Source organism: Conger conger, chromosome 4 (assembly GCF_963514075.1).
Source record: "Conger conger chromosome 4, fConCon1.1, whole genome shotgun sequence".
Classification (NCBI taxonomy): domain Eukaryota; kingdom Metazoa; phylum Chordata; class Actinopteri; order Anguilliformes; family Congridae; genus Conger; species Conger conger.
This window is the reverse complement of record NC_083763.1, coordinates 28,135,569-28,159,311: the sequence shown is the minus strand read 5'-3', so window position 1 is coordinate 28,159,311 and position 23,743 is coordinate 28,135,569. Positions and strand designations below refer to the sequence as shown.

Below are 23,743 nucleotides of genomic sequence, written 5' to 3'. Positions count from 1 at the left end.
TATTGAATCACAGGGGCGGTGAACTGGAAAATGACAGGCAGGTGGAAACGCAGGCTCAGACTTCTTGCGGGAGTCTGTGTGCTTGTTTGAGGCTGTTTGTGCGTAAACCTGTGCTCTGTCACACCGTTGGCAGTCTTCAAGGCTTAAATTCAACATTTCCGCTGGTGATTGGACAGGCCCAGGTCTCTGGGCCATGGTTACTGGGCGAGTGGGCACTTTAGCAACGTTGAGCTGAACAGACCTCCTGACATTAGCACTTAGATTCCGTCAACAGGATCAGGTTCTGGAGGCGGATGGGGCTCAGAACAAGATGTGATGTGATGAGGTGTTGGTGATAGAATAAAGGTTCTGTTGAGGCGTTTTTGGTGAAAAAATAAAGGCTGTGTGGAGGCATTTCTGGTGATAAAGAAATGGTTCTGTTGAGGCATTCTTGGTGATGAAATAAAGGTTGTAGGGATGAGTTTTTGGTGGTAAAAACATCATGTGGATGATAAAACAAAGAATGTAATGTTGTGCTTTCGGTGATAAGACAAATCATCTCCTTTGTTTTTGCCAATAAAATAAAGATTGCGTTGAGGTGTTCTTAGTGATAAAATAAAGGTTGTGCTGAGGTGTTTCTGTTGATAAAATAAAGGTGCTATTGAGGTGTTTCTGGAGATAAAATTCAGAGTAAGGTAAGGTGATGGTAAGGCAAGGTAACGTGGCGATACAGATGATGAGATGTTCCAGGTGGCCAATGCAGGGAGGACTGAAGATGGATACAGGAGACGGGTGTTGAGTCGCGGCGGGCAGACAGAGGCAGAGCCAGACCGGGCAGTGGTAGGAGGCGGGAGCGTGCTCCTCGCTTCATTGAGGATTCCACGACGGGGCTCTTTAAGGCTCCCGGCGGTGGAGCGCGAACCTGTCAGAGAGGAGACACGACGCTCGACGACCCGCGGAGAGCGATACGGAGACTCAGCAGTCCGCCGTCACGCCTGTCGGCTCCCGCAACCGCTCCCAGCCCCCCGCGGCTCAAACCACTGGACTCCCGAGGTCATAGATGAGAGCGAGAATGAGTGAGGGAGGGAGGGAGGAAGGGAAAGAGCAAGAGAGAGAGAGGGCCAAAAAAATACATTCTCCGTCTAAGTGGAGCCCCGATGCCGCGCACTCTTCCTCGAACTTTTCGCAGTGGGCTGAAATTTCACACACCGCGAGCCAAACCGGCGCCCGAATCGCCTTCTTAAACGAAAAAATCAAACGGACAGACAACTTGTGCGAAGACGGATATCATTTTAAACAGCTTCGGGGACCGGTAAAAATGCTGCTCCGAAGTCCGTGGAATCGAACCCGGCGGACTTACTAAAGCAAGCGAACGGTAGACAGGCTTTAAATGAAGAAATCCCTTAAGGCCCTACACACAGGGGCAGTTTCCCCCTCACTATCTGCCCGTCCTGTCAGCAAGACGGGCGTAGGTACTGCATTTAGCATGGCCTCACAGACTGGGAACGCAGCTCTTTCTAAGGGGGGATTAGCAACGGCTTATTGTGAAATAAGATCAGCGTTGCTTCTTGCGCACAGAGAACTGAACACCGTTACAGCTCCGATAATCCAGCTATTTTTCGGGATGCTATGCGATCTGCCACTGGGAGATTTTTGGCCGGTGCAGTCAGAGATGTCTCAAGTCCCATTGGCCGGGAAAGTATTTCCAACCGAGAGCTAAAGCCCCCTCTGCCCTTAAACAGGACACTGAGAATTACAGTCTCTGCTGTTTATATTTCAATATCTCATGCCCATTATTTTATCATCCTTTAATCGTAATAGCATCTTTTAATCTTGCATTTAATCTTTTCCTGTGATATACGCCACAAATAACTGAATTTATTGTCCGAGGGCACCGGTCTTCAAAATAAATACAAATTAATTGGACTCAATCGGGCTTTCAACCTTGAAACCTCGTAAAGTCCAGTCGCACGCACTGACAACAAGGTGCAAGGTCCCCAGTCCCCAGTCATGCTATGCTAAAGTATTACTCTATCTGTGCTGGGAGCCCACAGTTGTGCTATGCTATGCGCTCATGCAGCACAGTGCATCAGGCCTACGCTCTGCACTGTAAGTCACAGGTCTGCACTGCTGCATGGGGGCATGCTGCCAGGTCTACGTGCGGGATGTTCGGAGCCAGAGTCAGGCCTCGAGATTAGGAGTCTTAACACTGCACTAAGGGGATTGCAGGAGGATAATCTGATAGGCTGGGACCTGTGAAAGCCCCTTTCCCTGGATGCGGCGCAGAGCTCGAGATGGATCAGAGGCGGACAGGCCTGGCCCTGAATCTGTCAGCACATCAGCACATGCTAAACGTGTCAAAGGGCCGACTTAATCAACCCATAAGGGGGAGGGGGTGATCCCTCTCCACTTGCAAGCTTGCCATCTACGCCTGCCCTCTACGGATGATTGATGACACCCACTTGTTGTACATCCCACCGGCCAGCAGGAGGCACTGTCCACTGTCCTCTGATAGACTCCTCAAGGTGACTATTGCACATTTTTTACACTGCAGAAGATCACACTACATTCATTAATAGTTACTCTTAACTTAGGAACTTAGGAACACAAGTCCTTTCATGCAGGATAAAAATTGCACTGAAATTACATGTAGCCGCATTCCGTTTTGAGTGAGTACTTCAGATTTTTTTTCTTATCCAATAGGAAATGTTTATACATACATTTCTAAGGAGGAATATCTCACTGATGACTATATGTTACTGTCAGGTAGTTGAAGAGACACTTGGAAGCACAAGTGCAGAGGCGATCTTAAGAAAGCCGGCTGACCTAAGCTCTCCATGTAGCACCAAGTCACAGTGCTCTGACTGCAGCAGACTGAAAAAAAGCAGCCGCTGAGTTTTCCACTCATACCTGCATGTGAAAGGAGGGGCTTTTATTAACACACAAAAGGTGAATTCTACCTCCGACTGACCACCCAGTATGTTGCGTTTCTATTCCTTTATCGAATTAGACATTCTAAAGCGTCTCCTTTCTCCTCGTATTTTGTTTTGTCCGAAAGTTACATGGGCCGAAACTTGAGTGAGGTCCAATGTGCACCATGGTTAGGAAGCCTACCAAGCCCCGCAGCCAAATGCAATAAAAGGGTCGCTCATAAAAGCCATATCTGACTTTACAGTGGCTCATCAGCTTTAGTTTCTGGTCTTCAGTGCTGGCAACCATGGGGCTGACCTGTTTGTGGAACAATTCCCTGTATTAAATCAGCACTGAAGTGCGACAAAATGTTCCAACAGCACAGTAAACTTTGCATTAAGTATAAGAATCAGTCAGTAAGCGACGCATAAAGCTTTAGGTCATAAAGTGGTACGGATTGGAGGGCTGTATGGCTCTCTGTACGTACAGAGAGAGAGAGAGACAAGAGTTTAATAGAACAGCTACTGCCGGCCAGTAAAGACCTTGACTGTCTCACCAGACGGAATGTCTGAGAGGTGCATTACGACAATGCAATAACATCAATTGTGTCCGAGCCACATTCAATTCAAAGGTCAGTCGCACACAAAGCATGTAGAGATGTATTATTCGCACCCTAAAGATTTTTTTATTAGTCCAAGCTATATGACTAGATGATACATTTTTTACTAATATAATGGGTGAATATAATGAGTACTCAGGCAAAATTATTTGCTATACTGCATATAGCACTTGTGTGTGTGCATGCCCATGTGTGTGTGAATGTGTGTGAGCGTGTGTGCGAGTGTTGGGGGTTATGTGTTTATCTGTCTGCTATATGTTTAACTGTCTGAACAGTTAGTGGAATATCTGAAGGAGAGAAATATTCTCATTATTCTCTTTAACAGCTCATTGGGCACAGCTTCTTACTGTGGAATATTAACAGTGAAAAGGAAATGTTTACATCCATCCACACATCAGTAGGCACATTCATGAACATCCCACAGACTAACTCGTAACAAAGCAAGTCACGCTCTATCTTTGAGGCTGTCCCAGTTCTTTGCTTACATCACCTTTATTAAACCATGCCCTCACGCTAATTTCAAGAGAAAATGAATTCCATGGCTTAAGCCCCTTCTCAAAGGTCACACTGAGAACGTTTTTTTAATACACAGTAAAATGTCCAGTGTTAATTCAAATCTAACAGAGCTGATATGAGTCCAATAAAGACACTCTAAGAGTTAATGTAGCACTACATATTTTAAGTGTACTGGCGTATATCTCAGAGAAACTGATCTCCAGGTGGCCAGAGGATGGTGGCACTTTAATGTCCAAAAATATCTTCCTTTCAAAGGAATTAAAATGTTCTTTCTGCTGTCCCATCTGTGTGGTGGTGCAGATGATGGTCTCATGATCCAGAGAGCTGCGCAAAACAGCGCCACATCCGCTCAATCGTCCTCAGCGGTATTATCAATAGAAAAAACCCAGCTGCCCGTTTATTGCCAGCATCTTCTGCACATCGGCCAATTAAAAGCAAATCCATCACTTGGCATATAAAGCCTCATTTTGTAATGAGCGACAGTTTCACAAGCTTGTAAAAGATGGGCTTAATTTCCAGGTTTGTTTTGAACTACGGACTCCAGTAAGTAACCGGAGATGAACATGGAATAAACTGCGTGGTTCCTGTCATTTTACACAACAGTTCCCTGATTAAGATTCGGTGTTTAGTGTCCGATATGAAATATCATTCTTTATATGTTCTACGCACGCTTTTGCAATGCTATTCTAACGGTACTGCCAATAAAGCACACACAGTTGAATTTCACTTAGATTTGAATGGCTACTGTATAGCATCTTTGAATCTGTGTGCGTATCCGCACATGCGTGTTATTATTCTGTCTGTTGTTTTTGTCGTTCTTTGTCACTTCTGCTTTGACAACGCTGCACGGTCATGGCAATGAAACACCTTGCAATTGAAAAACATTTTAATTGCAACAGACTAAACACCATCTCTGACCCTGGCGCTGACCCTTTCTGATTGGCCATGACGGCCGTGACCTCAGTGACCCCAGTGCTAACCAGCCCACTTCTCTGAAGCTGCTGTCCCTGTGGAAGAATGAAGGGAACGCAAGACCTCTGCAGATAAGCGTGTCATTCTGAGGGCACCCCCCACCACCACCATTTAAAAAAAACATTTTTAAAAACATGCGCAGATGAACAGATGTCGGGTGTCTTCCATCCTGCAATTTGCTGGAGTAAATTAGCACGCTTCAGCTGGAAGAAATAACCGAAATGTGTCATTAGGGTAGCCGGAAATGCATACAAAGTGTCAGAATCCATCTCGCCCGTCAGGCCAGACTTAAAAAGCAAAGAAAAGGGGAAAAGAAATAAGAAAAACAGTACACCATCTGTGCTGCCTCCAGTATCCCTCTCTCTCAGCAGTAACCAGAAGTCACACATTCACACATACACACAGGGGAACACTCAGTTAACAGAGGATACTGACTGCTAGCAGGGCCGTTACTCATGATAAACGCATGGAGAGAGGAACTACACATAGGAAATATGCACACTCCGAATTTTTACTTCAGGCTGAAATAATGTTCTAATGTTTCTGCATATTGCCTTTGTCAGTGCAGTGGTGCTGTATACTCATGGTGCAGTCTCACGCCAACTGCAGAATTACCACAGGCATACAAGCTAATTTGAGACACCACAAATCAGAGCAAGGCTTAACAAGTACTTAACTCATGGCAACATATTAGCGATTATGCTCTTTAAACAGAAAATGGAAAGAAGGCTCAGGGTAAAGGGAGTTGCTTCTCGCACACAAGAAGATAGGAGAGGAGTGTGAGGCAACCTAATGATAGCGCCTGCCCTACAGGAAGGGGGGTTGGTGAGGAGTCAGATATGATCTCCCAATTCCAGTGAGTGTTGTATTTTGGTCTGAGCAGGCTAGCCTATGAAGGCTCCTGTTCATGGATATCACGATTACAATCTGATCTCATTAGCCTTAGCTTTCTGTAACTAGCGGAGGCTCACCAAGATCCCAACTGTTTTGCCTTCTCTGAAGCTCTACCAAGTGCTCATTGCTTCATTTGTATTACCCAACTCCTAGCACGTTTCTGTATGGTAATTACGTCTTGCACTTCAGCACATTTGTACATTTGTGAGGCTGCACCTGGGGTAGAAACAGAACAGTTAAGATTTAAAAGAGAAAAGGCTGCCATAGCCTGTGCAGCTTGTAAAAAAGAGCAATGGGCTCAAGGATTTAGTCAGGAGGGATGTTTTTCATGCTTCTGCCTGGCTCCTCATCAGTCATAGTTCGTCAAAAGGTACCATCCGCTTTAACACATTGTTTTGGCCATTTTGTGAATCCCCATTTATCAAAGACCACAAACAAGAGTTATAAAAAATGGATGCAGGCATGCTCTGGTTCTCTTACTCTCTCCCACAGACACACACACTGACACACCTACACTGACACACACTCGCACAGCTGAATCCTCAGCCGGGCTGCTGGGGGTCACATGGCAGCGAGTGAAAGAGGGGAAAGTGGAGCAGATCTAAATAAAGGCTCTCTGCTATAGAAAAGGGAGGATGGTGAGAGCACTGAGGCAGGGCACACTGCCATATCTCACTGCTGCTGCTGTCGCTAATACTGGCACATGGCTGGGCATCTGGGGGAGCCACAGAGAGGGGAAGGGGAAAGGGAGAGGGGGGGGAGAGAGAGAGAGAGAGAGAGAGAGAGAGAGAGAGAGAGAGAGAGAGAGAGAAGGAGAGGGAGAGGGGGGGCATGGCGAAAAGTGACTTAAGCATTTTAGTCTTGTAATAAGACTTGAGATAAAAAAATAAAATAAAATAAGTTAATGTTTGTTTGACAATTGCCATTTTTGTATTTCACTGACAAATCTTCAAAATGAGTCAAATGCCTTACCTCATTGGCAATATTTTTGTCTTATATTTAGCAAAAAAAAGATTTTAAGTCTCAATATAAGACTAAAATACTATTTTTTGTTGTTTTTTGCAGTGTGAGAGAGAAACAGAGAATAAATAAATAAATGCCTCATTTGGAGCCCCAACACACCAGTGAGAGGCAAGTGAGAGGAAGGAGAAAGAGGGAGGGAAAGGAGGAGGGAATGTGAAAGGGAAAGAGACAGAGAGCGGGCAGGCAGAGACAGGGAGGGAATGGAGAGGAAGAACAAAAGAAAATTAGAGAGCTATAAAGGGAGTGGAAATTAAAAGAAGAGGGAGAGAAAAAGCGAGAATGCTCTGTAAAGATTTCTGCTACAAAGAAATATCGCAAGAGGAGAAAACCTACGGAATTAAGGTAAAAATAAAGACATCGAAAACTAGTTAAAAATACAAAACACTGCCAGATGCCAGAGATACCTCTCTAGAAATTGCCAAGAGGTCTAACTAATCCATACTAATCCATACTTCCTCTTGCTTCATTCATTACTGCAGTTTGCAGTAATTCATGTAATTCCTTTCCAAACCAAGCTACTAATGTGCAAGTTATACTAAGGACTCAAGTTTCTTCATTAAACTGATCTAGCCACCTCAGAGGCAGGTTGCTCATTTCTCACTCACCGGAGAACTGCCACCATCTTTAGCTGAGTGTTAAGGACTACTGCACAGAGATTTCTGTCCAATGAGAATCCTCTAACTGTTTACAGTTCTGCCTTCTTGAGTCACTTGCCAAAACCTGGCTTGGATTCATGAGTGTAAAACATGTAGTGAATCAGCATTTAGGGAGCTGTTACTAGTCACTATGAGAGCCTGCAGGAGAACAGCAGAGAGTCACAGCGAAGGTACTACCTCTACAGGGGTGTCTGTGAAGACAGCACCAAGAACATTCGGTGACAGGAACATTCAGCGGCCCGAGAGAGGCCATCCACACTGTCTATGGGACTCCAGGACCTCTACATCATTGAGGGAGTTTTCCTGCCTTTCTTCCAAGTAAAATTATCTCAGCATGCTCCCAGCTCAATGGAGGAGCAGGATCTCTGAACTGCTCTCCCTGGAGACTAAATAAGATAAAAATGCTCATTCACAAGCCTGCCTTGGGGGCTATTTATGTACGTCCAAGCTAGTTGTTAGAATGCTTTTTTTTTCTTAAGCCTTTGAAGAGTCTTAATTTATGTTAAAGAGAGCACACAGACAGTGATTAAAATATTTGTAACATACTAACCCTTGGCTTGCAAGCATCTGCATGGTGCTGCAAGCAGGCTGTCCATAACCATGGCTACCTCTTCTTTTGTCCGTAATTAGCTTCATTAGCATTGCCATTTTATGCCAATTGACATTGCCTGCTTACATTCATTAGACTAGTTCATTATTTCCTGATGTTGTATGGAAATGTATCTTCATTTGAAGAGTTAATTAGTAAAACATCATCGACAAATCTTATTGATATATCTCCTCATTTTTGACAGTTTGTTTGTCCTATCAGTTTGCTTGAAGGAATGACCATTAAAAAAATATTGCATAAATGTACATTAGTGATGCGCTATGACAGTAACAGTAATAATTAGAAAGTCCCTGTCATCATTCAACATTCCTTTCAAATGGAATACTCACAGAACAGTAACATGACTTTGTGTGCTGGTGGTACAAATTACATTTTACACAAATTACACATTGACTTCAGAAAGAGATGATAACTACCTGCTCATTGCAAAGCGCTGAAGCAAAGCAGGTGTGGGCTTTGTTATTGACTTAGGAAGACCTCCTAAGAATGATGTTGAAAAAGGTGCTGGTTGTGAGTGGAGCTGAAATAGTGAGTGGAGTGAGCAAGTGATTATGTGATTGTTTGACTGAGTAAAAATGCATGCAAATGCAACATTTGTTTTTATAGTGTGTTCAAGTTAGCGAGTGATTATTTGAATGTTTGAGTGAGTAAATGTTTGTGAGAGAGCATTTGAATTAGAGTGTGACTGAGTGAGTGAGATTTTCCAGAGAAAGATTGATAGTAAATAAACATAGGGTGAAGTAAACTGCTGAACTCCCTTTCTAGAGAACTAACTGTGGAAGTTTCACTGAACACATCATCGCCCTGATAGACACACCCAAAGAACCATCATAGAAACACCACAGGGACCTGATACACACACCCACAGGGGCCTGACAGACACACCCCCAGGGCTATGATAGCCATAGCCACACCCACAGGGGCCTGATAGACACACCCCCAGGGCCATGATAGCCACACCCACAGGGGCCTGATAGACAAGACCCTGATAGCTCACTCTGTAAAACATGCCCACAGGGCACAGACTTGACAGCAGTCATCAGGTAACTCACATTCCAAGCAGGCCACAAAGAGAATAACATTCTCTGGGGCATATTCAGATACACATTTATAGCTCCAAGGGGGTGGGGATTGTTTTCACATATTTTAACAGTCGTGTATATAAGCATCATACTGCAACAGAAGGGACAAATGGAAAAAGTCACTTCGCTGGAGAACAGTGGTCACCAACCCTGTTCCTGAAGATCTATCATCCTATACGTTTTCTCTCCAACCCTAATAAAGTGCACCTCATTCAATAGCTTCAGATCTCATTGAGCTGCAAGTAGAATCAGGTGTGCCAAATTAGGGTTGAAATGCAAACCTTCAGGATGGTAGATCTCCAGGAACAGGGTTGGTGACCCCAGCTGTAGAAAGTACTAGGCCTCGCCTCTTGGGGTGGAAGAGCTCAGCCTCCTCCAATCAGCAGCAGCCAAACTGACTGGCAGTATACGTGGAGCTTGCAACATACATCCGATGCTGATTATATTCAGCATACACAACTGCTTTGTTTGTATTTATAAGCCACAGCGGGGGGAAATGCAAACTTTGGACTGAACTGCAGAGTCCAAAGAGGCACAGTTTCAACACAACCACTTTTTTTCGGCCCACATCATCATCCTCCTCCTAAATAAACTTAACCTTGCTTTTTCGACTCCTATGTATCGATTTCTTTTTGGCAAAAGCACAAAAGTCCCATTCAACTTCCAGCGGGTGTTTGTCGTTTCCTTCATTAAAAGCACCAAAGCGGTAATTAAAGAACTACACGAAAGCTCATGAGAGAAAAGCTCAAATCCCCAAACTGAAAAGTGCCAAACACGTGGAAGGAATTCTGCCGACTGCGTCATACGGCCCAGTGAGCCGGCGGTGTTGCAGGCCTGAACAGGAGAGGCGGCACGAAGCGGAAAGGGGTCAGACGGGCAGTTTCCTGTCCTCCTGGGGTAAAGACTAACCCACCAGCACTGCAGCTCCAAACACATCAACAGCAGCCATTTTGAGTGATGTTTACTACTAGGTCTCTGCAGCACGTGACATGTCAAGGCTAACAGGACTGACTGCTTATTTACTGAAGCCTTTTTTTTTTTTTGGGTCAAACACGGTCTCTGCCCCGGCCTCGGAAACAAACAGAGATGAGGGGAGGCAAGATAGCTGGAAGGGGAGGTCTTTCAGAGCCTGTTTGGAATAGAGTGTCGTTCAGCCGCATAATGTAAAACAGGAGCCTAACCGCTGACGTTTGTTTTTGAGCGCGTGTGTGTGTCTCTCCTGCCGCGTGTGTGTCTCCTGTAGATTTACAGCTGTTTCCATTCATTTTCACAATAGTTCACAGTTGCGTCAATGCCCTTCACGGATGCCGAACGCTGAGAGCGCCACAAGTACCAACTCCACTACAATGTTTTTCCACAATAAAAGTTCACGAGGTCCGCAAGTCACACCCTCCTAATCTTTGATTGACTCAGCAGTTAAAAGTCATTTGTTAATATCCAATCAAACTGTTTGCATTCATAATGAGGGGAATAGGTGGACTGCATTGATCACGACCATCTTGCAGGTTTTGTTAGGGCCGGCTTTTGTAGGATAATCATTTGAGACCATGAAACGGATTTCCAGAGATCCACAGACGCTGATGTCCGTACACTACGAAAGCAGTGCTCAGCTGTAAGCAGCTGAATTGGGAGGCCCTGTTCCACAAAATGACACAAAATGACCACAAAAAGGTCCTGTTCCACAAAATGACTGCTTTAAAAGAGCAGTGCAATGGGACATGGGCACAAACCTTCAAAGAGAAACGGGGCTCTGTCTGAAGGTAGAGGGAGGCAGGTTCAAGTCCACTTTGGGGGACTGCGGTTATACCAAATTTTTTATACAGCTCTTGAGATGGATACTAGATCATATGAAATGCAAGTTTCCAGAGAGACGTCTGAAGAAAATACTCAGAAGCACAGGCAAACAGGCACTCACGCTCATTCGTACAGTGATGCGCACGTGTAAAATCGTCAAGCCCTAGCACGTGACACGGCCCTGTCCGTGTGTGGATAAGAACCCCCGAATCCTTGAGGAACAAACTTGCTTAGCCGCTTTGAAGATCCACATTGACCCGGGAGAGCCCACGGGTAGCCCTCTCATCGCACTGCCCGTGTAAACACGCAGAATTTACATCAAAGCTGCAGAATTTTAAAGGGATTTAATGCTCCCTCAGAGGCTGGCAGCGCTTGAAGAGCGAAAGGAAATGCCCTCAAACCTAGAAGCTTGCATCACCCAGCGACCTCCAACCAACAACCCCCCCAGGGGCTTGTTATTGAGCTGACTTTTTTATCCAAAGGTACTTACAGTTGATTAGACTAAGCTGTGGATCTGGTTGTGGCTACACCGCGGCTTGAACCACCAACCTTCCAGGTCCCAGTCACGTACCTTAGCCACGAGGCTACAGGCTGCCCCTGGGTACTTCCACCCTCTTCGTCTACGAATTTGAGTGAGAGAATGCCCCCCTCACTGCTGTGGAAAATTGCTCCCGGCCCAATGTGAAAGTATTGATCTTGAAGGAGGAGACCTGGCTTTGGCATACAGGTAAGAGGCAGAGCTCTGCGCCCAGTCTGTGGCTGCCTAAAAGTGTGCGACTGTCAGGGAAGTCATATTAGTCAAGTGAGAATATGGCCATTTTTTATTTTGTATATCTCCACAGTACTTACAGATAAGCGTCCAACTAGCATTGCTGAAAGCCGTTTTGGAAGGAGCAGGGATAAGATTTTTATCTGAGGAAAATTACTTTAAAAGAAAGTCCACTTCTCCATGCTTTGTCAAAGATGCTGGTGGTTAGGGAGGTGATTGGGGGTGTCTAGTCTCCAATTCTATTTAGTGAAGTACCCTGGAGTGCAGTACTTCAGTATCACTTCTGCTTTTGGGAAGACCTAGGACCATGTGAGCGGAGGGCTTTCTCCCCGTTTCTCCCACTATTTTAAGCGGAATTGGTTTTCCCTCACAACTGGCACCATACACGTTAGCCACTTAACCTTTCATCAGTGGGCGATGTGCGCCTGAACCCCACCAGGAAGAGGTTGCGCATCAGAGGTTGAGTCTAGACCTATTGCTATCTCCTTTATGAATAAACTAACAATGATACTTAACACACCTGTCCAAGAAATATTTGAGCAGCCAATTGTCCAATTACTTTTCATCCTCCTAAAATGAGGGGGGGGGGGGGGGTCATGTATAAAAAGGGCTGTAATTCCAACCTGGTTTACCCAATTTGTTTGTTTGCTGAAGTACAGAGCAAAAACCATACAAAAAAGATGAATTGTCCAAATACTTACAGACTGTACTGTATAGCGGTTTGTTTTCCAGTTGCAACAGCAATGCCCCACATGGAGTTTGCAACCATTCCTTTTTTTTTTTAGCATATTCTTAATCCATGTAATTGAGTGGGGCAGGGGCTAATTAAGCTGTGCTGAGTGACTTCAGGGGAAGAACATTTTCTGCATCATTGGTGTTAAAATGAGAGGAGGGGCATAAACAAGACAGTATGTGTGTGTGTGTGTGTGTGTGTGTGTGTGTGTGTCTGTATGGGGTCACGCCATCCTCTCCATGCACATCCACTTGGTGTGTATAAAATAAAGGCAAGCAGGGTCACCACTTTACACTGAATGTGCATTTACACGAACATGTACAAGTATGAATTATGCCAAAACCACTGCAAGTCTTAAAAGGAATTATGCTCTTGTATCAACCTCGGATGGATGAGGAATAATTCATGCAAAAAGGTTTTGTTTAAGAGCCCACGCCTGAGCGCAAATATGCAAGCGAGCGAGAAAACCCAGCTCCGCGCCGCTTCTCCCTCGATTAATCCGGCCGGCTTGCCTAATGGCGTTTAATGCAACAATTATTCTTCTTGAGAAACGGCATCAATCACGGGGCTCTGCGGCAGCGTTCGACCAGGGGCGCCGAGCGGGCGCCTCCATCGGAGAACTGCGGTGGGTCGTGGCGGGAGGGCTGCTAGGTTTGCGCCGTTGGTGTCCGATTCGATGCAGGCAGAGGGGTACAGGGGAGGAGAGGCCCGGGCACTGAGGCGGGGGGATGGGGGGGGGGGGGGGGGGCAGACAGAAACCAAATGGGGGACATGACTCCAGCATGCTTGAAACATCAATAATTTTGGAGGGGCCTCTTCAAGTCACCGCGGAAACAAATCAATGGGCTCGTACTGGGGGTCTGCCCTGCCCCTCCTCCCCACCCTTGATCCTGAGCCATACCCTTCTCCCCCGTGCCCTCTTTTCATGTGGAAAGGAGGCGGGCTGAATGACGGATGAATGCGCGCCTCTTTGAAGTGGAGAACCTGGAACTCGACAGGTCAAACAGAAGAAATGTTGCTCCGTACCGCAAGCTTGCATCACCGACTTCTCTCCCCACTGCATGCTAGGAAAATGGGTCTGGTTTTCTAAAAGCCATGCACAGACACATTCTCACACACACACACACACACACACACACATAACACAAGCCACGTTCAAAGGCTCAAAACAACTAGAGAGAGACAGGAATCTTTCCAGCTGAATTCTATAAGGCAAGACCACACAATGGAGAGTTCTGAACACGCAGTTGTACATAGTTTGATTTATTGAGGCCCCATTTAAAACTGAGCTGCTTTCACACCAGGTCGAGCATTCAAGTTCCCGTTTGGCACACCTGGCCAGGCTGTGCACGTTCGACTTCCATGCACAAGGCCACATCTGATCTAGCAAGGGTCTATCTCCAGTGAAAATCAGCTTATCGCTGTCAGATCAGATTAGTCTTCGGTTACACGTTTCCCGACCAGGACATGGCCTCGGTCCCGTCTCCTTTGTCCTTCAGGATCCTGTACTTTAGCGCTTTTCTTTTTGAAAAGCCAAAAAAAAACATTTCAACCGTCTAACAAAAGCTGGGGCCTGCACTGAAATATACACCGTAACAGGATGAGGCTCTCGGGTTTGTGCGTCGAGGGGAGTCTTTCTACATCCGTGAGCCGGTCTCCTCCTCGACGGCCTTTAGCCCCGCACCCGAGATTTCCCCCAGTGCCGGGAAGGCAACACAGTGGAGTAACCGTGTTGAAATAACACACTGTTGAGAAAGAGAGGAGAGTAAAAACATGCCCTCAAGCTGTTTCCCTGACCCCACTGTTGATTAGAAAGAGAGCAAACCATTTGGGTTTTGGAGACAAACCTTCTTGAGAGGCGTAGCCGCCCTCGGACCGTTTAATGTTCCGGTCAGGCTCTGTGCTGTGAGAATTCCAAGTGGACTGGTCCAAATCCAATGTGTGTGTGTGTGCATCGAGTGCCCTCTATAATGTTTGGGACAAAGACCCATTATATCTCAATTTGCCATGTGACAGGTTCACCATGTAGAAATGAAATTGGTGTTTATACATAGTCCCCCACATTTCAGGGCACCATAATGTTTGGGACACATGGCTTCACAGGTGTTTGTAATTTATCAGGTGTGTTTAATTGCCACCTCAATGCAGGTATAAGAGAGCTCCCAGCATCATGAAGACCAAAAATTGTGCCAATGAAAGTCAAAGAAGCCATTATGAGACAAACAAGAATGGCATAATGAGACTGAGAAGGAGAATAAAATGGTTAGAAACAAACCTAGGGCTTTCAAAAAAGCTATTTGGAACATAATTAAGAGGAAAGAGAGCACTGGAGAGCGTACTAATCGCAAAGGGACTGGCAGGCCAAGGAAGACCACCACAGCTGAATAATTCTCTCCACCATGAAGAAAAATGGCCAAACACCTGTCCGACAGAAACACTCTTCAGAAGTCAGGTTTGGATTTGTCAATGACCACTGTCCTCAGGAGACTTCATGAACAGAAATACAGAGGCTGCACTGCAAGATGCAAACCACTGGTTAGCCACAAAAACAAGATGGCCAGGTTACAGTTTGCCAAGAAGTACTGAAAAGAGCAACCACAGTTCTGGAAAAAGTTATTGTGGACAGATGAGACGAAGATCAACTTAAAGCAGAGTGATGGCAAAAGCAAAGTATGGAGGAGAGAAGGAACTGCCCAAGATCCAAAGCATGCAACCGCATCTGTGAAAGACAGCTGTGGTGAGGGCATTATAGCCTTCGCATTTCTGTGTCCCAAACATTATGGTGCCCTTAAATCGGGGGAATGACAATTTAACCACGTGATTTTATTTTATTTTATTACAAATCTCAAATTGTGGAGTAGCGAGGCAAATAAATAAATGATTATGGAGGGCACTGTACGTGTGCGTGTGCACTTCCTGTGCCCTGCTGTTAGCTGCCTGATGCTGGAGCCTCATCCTCTTCAGGACTGCTATTTGGATTTCCTTCACCTGAGAAAATCTTGCAACATCGCTTTCAAAGGCTGGCCTTGCACTCCTGTGGAAATCAGGGCTTCCTGCCTCGGATTCGCTGTCGGCACAGCAAGGATAGACAGATGCTCTTTGTTCCGTACTTACAAGAACAAGAAAGGAGGCTTCTGCTTCATCCTCCTAAACCTCCTTTATCCTTGTTTACTGCAAAGTATTGTGATGATTTTCGATTTCTTGCCAGCCAGGAAGTGGGTGCTCGAGGAGAAAGACTTCATTTCCAGCAGAGAGAGGACAAGGACACTGGACCCATCATCTATGACAGGGATCAGCAACTCATGGTCTTCGTGGACCAAGAACTGCTGGTTTTCCATCCTCCCTTTGGATTCAAGGGCCAGAGCTGATTATCCCTGATCTGTGATGTTGAGTAACAGGGTTATTTTAAAAAAAAACTTTTACTGCCATGCACCCATGGCAACTCTGTCCATGGACTCCATCAGGACAAAATTAACTGGTGCTTTACCAAATTGTACTTTGCATACAATCTTGTTGTTTGGACCTTAATCCTTATTGTAGTAAGAATGTAGTGGTTTTTTGATGTCACGGTTGGCGATGGTGCATTCCTTAAAATTAGGCAATGGCACTTACCTCCGCCAACTATGCAATTATGTTTTGCTAGACATGCCAGTTCCACATGATGAATAGCCCCCAAAAGTAACATTTCTTCCATGTCCTTCACTTCAGGAGATGCAAACATTTTCATGACTGTATCTCAAATTGAGCATGAGACATGCCTATTTAAATTCTCGCTGCTCATTAGCATTTTAGTCAGTTGGGGGTTATTCTCCTCCCTTCTGGTTCCTTGTAAACATTGTTTTCATTGCTTGCTCTTGTTTTTACTCTTGCTATTGATTTAGCTTATTTTTCTTTTCTCTTTTTCAATGTTTGTACTGTACAGCGCTTTGAGGTTGGGAAAAGCACTTCACAAATAAAATGTATTATTTTTATTATTATTATTCTCACATCACCACACAGCAAATTAGCAATATATGTATACAGTGGCCGAAAAAAGGGGCTCACCAGCATCCTCATTTTGTTTGATTCGTCCAATAAGTAGGGCTTACCTACATAATGTAGGGCTTACCTTTTATGTCTCCTAATAGTTTTGTGGTATTACATGAATCCATTCTGAATTTTTGTGAGAAACTACACCCACTGTCACACCCACCTTTGGGTAATCGATGTAAAAAAGTTAATCAGTTCTTACTAGCCCCATCAGCAAATGTTCTACCAAGTTTTGTGGTATTATGTGAATCCATTCAGAAGTTTCATGTCTTTTGTGAGTAGCCACACCCACCAGCAGACCCCCTTTGGCCGACTGACATGAAAGGATCATCGATTCTTCCTTGCCCTGGATTCACACTTTCCAGAAAGCTGTGTGCTGTTACGTGAACCTTCTTTACTACTCATTGACAAAGAATGAGCAGGACTCCATTGACCTCACCCAGCACTACACAAGTACATTAAAGGCTGTCTTTCTTGTCTCAGTCAGTCTGTCTATCTGTGTCTGGCTGTCTTCTTCTTGTCTGAAGGCATCTCGGCATCATACGAGAGGGGCAGACAACACCGGCTGCTTCCAAAGATGAACCACTTCCTTGAAGCCGAAGCGGTCTCTGGGGATGAGCACGTTTGTCGGCGCCAGCCTTTGGGAACTCTGGGCACAGGAGATGGGAATGTCGGCGCCATACAGTACAGCGAAGCAACGCTCCCACCCGCATGCCCATAAACAGCCCCCAGTATTAGCATTTTCCCACAATTCAATTAGCATGGCTGTCAAGCGCCCGGGTCGGTTCACATGGCTCTTTCAACCAGATGACACCCCGTGCAGCAGCCCGAACCCCCCCCCCCCTCCATCCCCCCGAGAAGGATTCACTTCCTATTCCCACCAAGTCTGCCTGCGCAGAAAAGATAACCGTTTGCAACGCTCTCGGCACCTCTGCGCTTTTAAAGCCGGCACGTAAATTAGAATAATAAAACCCCCGCATGCAGTATTTTCAAACGGGAAAAATAAATTGCATGGGGCACTTCCGAGGTTGCCAAAAACAAATGTTAAACGAGAGAACGCACATCTGAGTATTCGGGCCATGGCCCTGCCTGCGGACACCTCACTCAATACGCAATACTGTGGACCCCACAAGGTCAGAGGATTAAGTGCCGGCCCGTACGTCTGCAAACTTTAAAAGACGGTTTGAGAGGAAGTGAGGTGCAGAATGTGGAAAAGAGCAGGGCTACATTTTAGAGTATAGAGAATGAGATAAAGTCCACAAATTCTGCTAAACTACTGATAATCTCTGTGCCCTCCCTTGCCGTCTTGCATGAGAGTCTCCCGCTAGAACTTCGATCACGGTGGTTTGCGGCTTTTCCGACGCATCAGTGGCGTCGCCCTGCTCCCAAGCACCTACCCAAGAGCCTCTGCACTCAAACCACTTACGCTAATGCAAACAGAGAGCGGCCACCGCATGGTACTGCCCGAAAATACCCTTCATTAAAAAAAGTAATTAAATTGCAACCTGGAGTTGGAGCTGGCCGCTTTTAAAGCGATTCAATTGGACGTGACTCAGAGGCGGAAGAGAGTAGGGTGGCAGGGAGACGGCTTTTATGAAAGAGGCTGATGGATTAGATTTAACGTGGCCTGGGTCAGACAGGGCCCCTGTCGCTTCCACATTCTTTGGTGCTTCACCCACCCTGGCCCCCACCCCCCCTTCAGCACACTACTCAAGTACCCCCCCTCCCCGTGCCTCATTCACTGAACCCCGCCCGGCCCAGCACGTAAATCATTTGCGTTAAAACCGCCGCGTTTAACGGGATGTCGGAAAGCGCCCGGACTCCGACGGTGTCGAGTTCCCCCCCCCCCCCCCCCCAGATAAAGTTACGCGGAGCTTCCTGAAGAAAGCGACTGCTTTCATGTCAAGGCTTTGTAGTGCGCGTCGACGGCAGCCTGCTCTTCTTGTCGTAGCGACTCGAGTGATATAGACGTAGACTTCACAAAAAATGAACAAAACTTGAATGAATGAATGAATAAAATAGCAGAAAGGAGTCGCGGTGACATTTTTTATGTTGTGGCTGATACGGTTTCTGTAGCATTCCTTGCAGGCGTTCCGGACGGCTGGTAATTTATTAGGAAGCGAACGCTGCTGTGGAAGCTTGAAGCAGAAGGCCCGCGTTGGAAATATTGTCTCATTGAAGAGTAATGGCTTTCTTTTCACGGGCGTGGGGGGGGGGGGCGCGCATCATCTTCAGGGAAGAGCTTTTGTGTATGCTGATGAGAGCAGAAGATAAACTATCGCGCTTTCGTCCCCTATTATTCCTCTGAAGATTTGGAGGTCGTCCCTGCCTCACTCGCCCTCCCTCCTTTACTCTCACCCCCCCAGCACCCTCCCCCGCCGTCTCACTAACTCTTGTCCACATCCTCTGCTCCCTCCATCTCTCTCTCTCTGCCGCCTGCTGTTCTCCTCCTCTCCTGTCTCTCCACCAACCCCCCCCCCCCCCCCCCCAGCTGCGAGCGGGGCCTTGTATGAGACGGCGACTGAGACTGAGCCGGGGAATTTCGAAATCAGTTACGCTAATAAAATCCTGTCCTTAAAAACTGGCAGCGACACTATGTTCCGAGGAGAATGTCTGTCTGATTAAAGTGCTGAGAAGTTTCACCAGAAGGAGACCAAGCCAAATACACCGCTGACAGAAACGGTGAATGTAAGCCGAATGTGGCACAGGAATGCGGGTAGTTATTTAGGCAGGGGTACTGGGTGGTATTCCCCCCAACACTGACACAATTATAACATGGATACAAGCTCCACATGGTAGAGCATGACTGCAGGCATCTGCACTGGCCAGGATGAACACAATCGGCGAGAGTGGAAACCTCAACACAGGATAGTGTAGACGTGCACACTATCCCAAAGCCACAAAGACACAAACATGAATGAATGAGCACACATTGTACCCAGCAGAGAGGGGTTATGAAACAGAAGCACAAAAGCACTGGCTGCCTGCCTCTTCAGATACCTCTTCCCTTGCACTTTTATTGGCCTCATTTTCTCCAGCTCCTGCAAACTGTCTGAGACGTATGTTTTCACCACTTTTTCACTGCAGTTTCTTTCCCCCTCCGCAGAATTGAACCACTAATTGTGCCACCCGCGCACTGCACCCGCAGCTGATGGTGTACTCCCAGAGAGCCAGCAGCTAGCCCAGGGTAGAGCCAGTGCTGGCTGGGAACCTTCAACTCGCCCAGGGTAGAGGCAGTCCTGGCTGGGAGCCAGTAGCTAGCCTAGGGTGTAGCTAGCGCTAGCGAGCTCCTGGGGAGTACTTTCACAGCCCGAGCCATGCAGGACCACAAGCCTATTTTCTGCAGCGTCTCCTCTTGAGCCACTCTGCTTTTCCATTTTCCCTGGGACATAATGTCTGCCGTTTCAATGCGGGGCTGATTGGTGGTGAGGTCGGGACTATTACCCAGTGTTTCTAGAGGCCATATGGAAGATGAACCCCGCGCGCTCGCGCGAGAACAGAAAGATAAAAGCCAAAGCCGTAGCGTGTTTTCATATTTCACCCCAGATCTCCCATGACAACACCGCAGGGGGTTGTGCGCTTCGGCAGGGCTTTGCAGTGAGCTCTGCTGAGAAGGCTCCCGACACAATGCTCCTAAATGCACTTACATTCCCCAGAGAGACTCACACACAAACACACACACAAGCACACACATACACACACAAGCACACATAAGCACACACTGACACATATACTCTCACATATGCTCAGACTTAACTGTTATTAATTGTTACTAGGTTTAAACACATACTGGAGCAAGTGTTATTACATGGCATCCATGATTGGATTGCACACACACACAAAAGCACAGACAAGCACACACACACACACACACACACACATCTACTCAACTAAAAGGGGACAATAACTCTATATCACATTAGGGGACCATAGCTGCCACATAGAAAATCTTGATTCACGCTTATTGTTCATACTTCAAATTGTTGATTTACTGATTTAGGTACAATAGGTCATTTCAGACTTCTAACGACCAAGAGAGGAACTGCAGCAACAAACAAGCTCAAACCACAACACTGTTTATTCCTTCCGCTTCTTTGTAAATGCACTGACATTGAAGAATTAAAGAATAATAAACCTTTTAAAAAAAGATTTTGTTAAACAGTACTTCTGTGTCTAAACATTCTACCAGAGCTATGGATGAAGATTTTATAACTTGTGTCATAGGACTTGAGTCATTCAGCACTATCTAGGTGTGGACTACCTTTTAAAGGTTAATAACAGACTGTGACCCTGGTTAGCATATACTGTACAGTTACAACCTGAAATACAATGAACAACAAAGTGATTATAGCCTGTTTGTATTGGATGCACTTTTCCTGTGACCTTCACTGTTTAACCTTGAATTTGACAATCAGCCGGGGCGTCTCAGGACCAACATGGACAACATGTGTGCCTAGTTTCAGAGAAATCAATGTTTAACTGGCTGTCTGAAGATCGGACATTTTGAGCCAGAAGGACAGACTAGCACAACAACATCTGAACGCCATCAGCTGTGGTTCCTAGAGAGCAGTGGAAATTCATTCTTCAGCCAAACTTCATTCTCATAGACCTCTCCAGACACACACACATGCACTGAATGAGTCACAGTCTTTTCACTCAGCAACCAGATTAGCTCATAGTCAGGCCCATGAAACAGCACTCTGGAATACTGTTGTACAGAGGCAAGAGAGAAACTATCATTGGGTGGCACTTGGAAAGTGTTTCTCTGAGGTTGTTTGAACATTACCCCCCACCCCCCCCCACACACACGCATTATTAATGGTACAACCATGAACCCTTTCTTTTTCATACTCTTTAGATCTCCTGTTACATATGCTAAGATATGATGTTTTCACTCTCATTGCTAGCACAATCCTGCAGGAGGAAAGCATTTTCAACGCTGAGCAGCCTCTTAGCCTTTTGCTGGTTTTACCTCCCAGCTGTCTGAAAAGGAGTTAGAGTGACATGTTATTAGGAAGCAACATTATAGAGGGTTTAGACTGGCAGGGTTGCCCTGGCACAGAACAGCAACAGGATTTGTGTCTAGTTTTTTTGCTTCATACTAGGCCTACATATGATAAAAAAAATAAAGTGCAAATAAACTAATACTAGGAAATTCTTGGAAAAGCAATAAGGGAGGTTTTTAATTAATCCGGCAAAGATGCAATGGACATTTCCGTGAGTTCAGACCATAGGTTTTTCAAAGACCAGATTTTCTGCCAAAATTTGCTGGTTCGTCACTTAGTATCTTAAATTGTGCCCCTGGACCACAGATAACAAAATATATGTAAAAAAAACATCAATGACCCATCGTCATATTTCACGGTAGGTATGAGGTGCTTCTCCTTCTATGCATTCCTAGTCAAACATGCCAATAGTGTGATTGGCCAAAACATAACATTTTGGTCTCATCTAACAATTCTCTTCCAGCCATATGATGTTTGGCAAACTCCATTTGCATTTCTTGTTACCTCATTTATATATATATAGTTCCTTTAGTCTTTAAGTTACATTTTATTGACAATTTCACTTTGATTATATTTACACTAATTGTTCGGGGCGCCAATAATTTTGGTTTTCAGAAAAAAATAGATTTCATACAGATTATTGAAACATAAAAGGAAATGTATTAAAATAAAAGTATTTAGTTCTTTTAGTACTAAGTTTGAACATAATATATAGATTATGATCTGTGTTGTTTATTACATGCAGCCTTTTTTTTACCCTCATTTTAAGGGTGCCAATAAGTCTGGAGCCCCCTGTATATAAATAAATGCCTGTGAGTGTGCGCGGAAACACAAGTTATCCAGTAAACAAAATATTCCTCGACGCGCTGGCAGGGGGGACGCCATTAGCCTGAGAAAAGTTGATGAATGGGCTTTCACTGTCGGTTGTCTAACAGAATGAATGGCATATTAAGGTTAGAGCTACCGGCAGCAGACTCGCTCTTCATTTATTAAAGGGAGGGGAGAAACAGTGCACCTGGAAGACAAGAGTGTTCACGTCAGCGTTTCCACAACAGCCTGGGACTCGCTTCTCTTCGCTGCCGGCTCCGGTGTCCCTGCCTGCCGAGCGTCGGACTGGTTAATCAGTTTTCCGCAGGAAGAGGAGTCGACGTCGCCGCTAATGAGCTCCCTCCATTGCTCGTTGGCACCTTGAACCTATGACTCCCCGAGGCAACCAGGCCTTCACAACTCGCAGGGCAGGGGGCAAAGAGCGGTCCGCTAGTGGCCCTGGCCTTCACCTGACCACACGGCACACCAGGAGAGGAAGCACCTGCATTCATCCACTGCAAAAAAAATGCCTTAACAAGCACTTTCATCTTGTAAGAAGACTTAAGATCTTGTAGTTTTTCTCAAAAGTAGAAAATATTAACTTAAGTTTGATTTGTTAAGTTACGGTTTGCTTAGAATATTTTCTTACCCCATTGGCAAATCTTGAAATGAGCCAAACTGTGTTGCAACATTTTCTCAATATGAGACTAGAATTCTGAGGTGGAGTTATTTTTTGGGTTTTACCATGTGGGTGAGGCAGTGCACAGAGCCGGGCAGTTCCATTCCCAGCCGTCCCCTCAGGCCGTACTCATGGCTGCAGCCCAGCACTAATTATACGACCGTTCCCCCACTACCAGTTCCCTAATCAGTCATCGTGTGGCAATTTGTCCTCTACGTCGAAGAGTCGCTTCCTCGAAGCGGCCAGCATCTGGCGTAGTCCGTCAGTGCGGGGATAGGGGAGAGCGAGAAAGGGAAGAATCCGGTCCACAGCTCGGAGCTCACTCACACGGCCTGGTTCGTCTCCTCGTGGGCTGCCAGATCCATCCCAAGCCTTACCTGAAGCTCAGCTCCAAGGAAGAATCCAGTCAGCCAACTGTCACAGGACTCGACAGAGCTCCCGGTTTAGGAGCTTTTGCTCCTGAAAATTGATGTGTCAATTGAAAGAATATTTTAGGAACATATTTACGAACTGGGATGCACTGGGAACACACATTTTATACGGAAGGCTGCCATCTTTCGAGTCCCTTGTGATAATTTGGAGTTGATGTGTTAGCTACCATTTGGGGGCTGACTGTCAACGTCCTCAGACATCAGAGGGATGCTTTTAACCAAACTTAAAGCTAA

The 23,743-nt window shown here is 45.8% G+C and overlaps 1 protein-coding gene across 1 annotated transcript in view; it reads right to left on the bottom strand.

Annotated features, from left to right (window-relative positions):
* The window catches only part of LOC133126937 (heparan-sulfate 6-O-sulfotransferase 1-A-like), a 116,315-nt gene that overhangs the window by 80,213 nt on the left and 12,359 nt on the right, over positions 1–23,743 (bottom strand). The window lies entirely within an intron of this gene.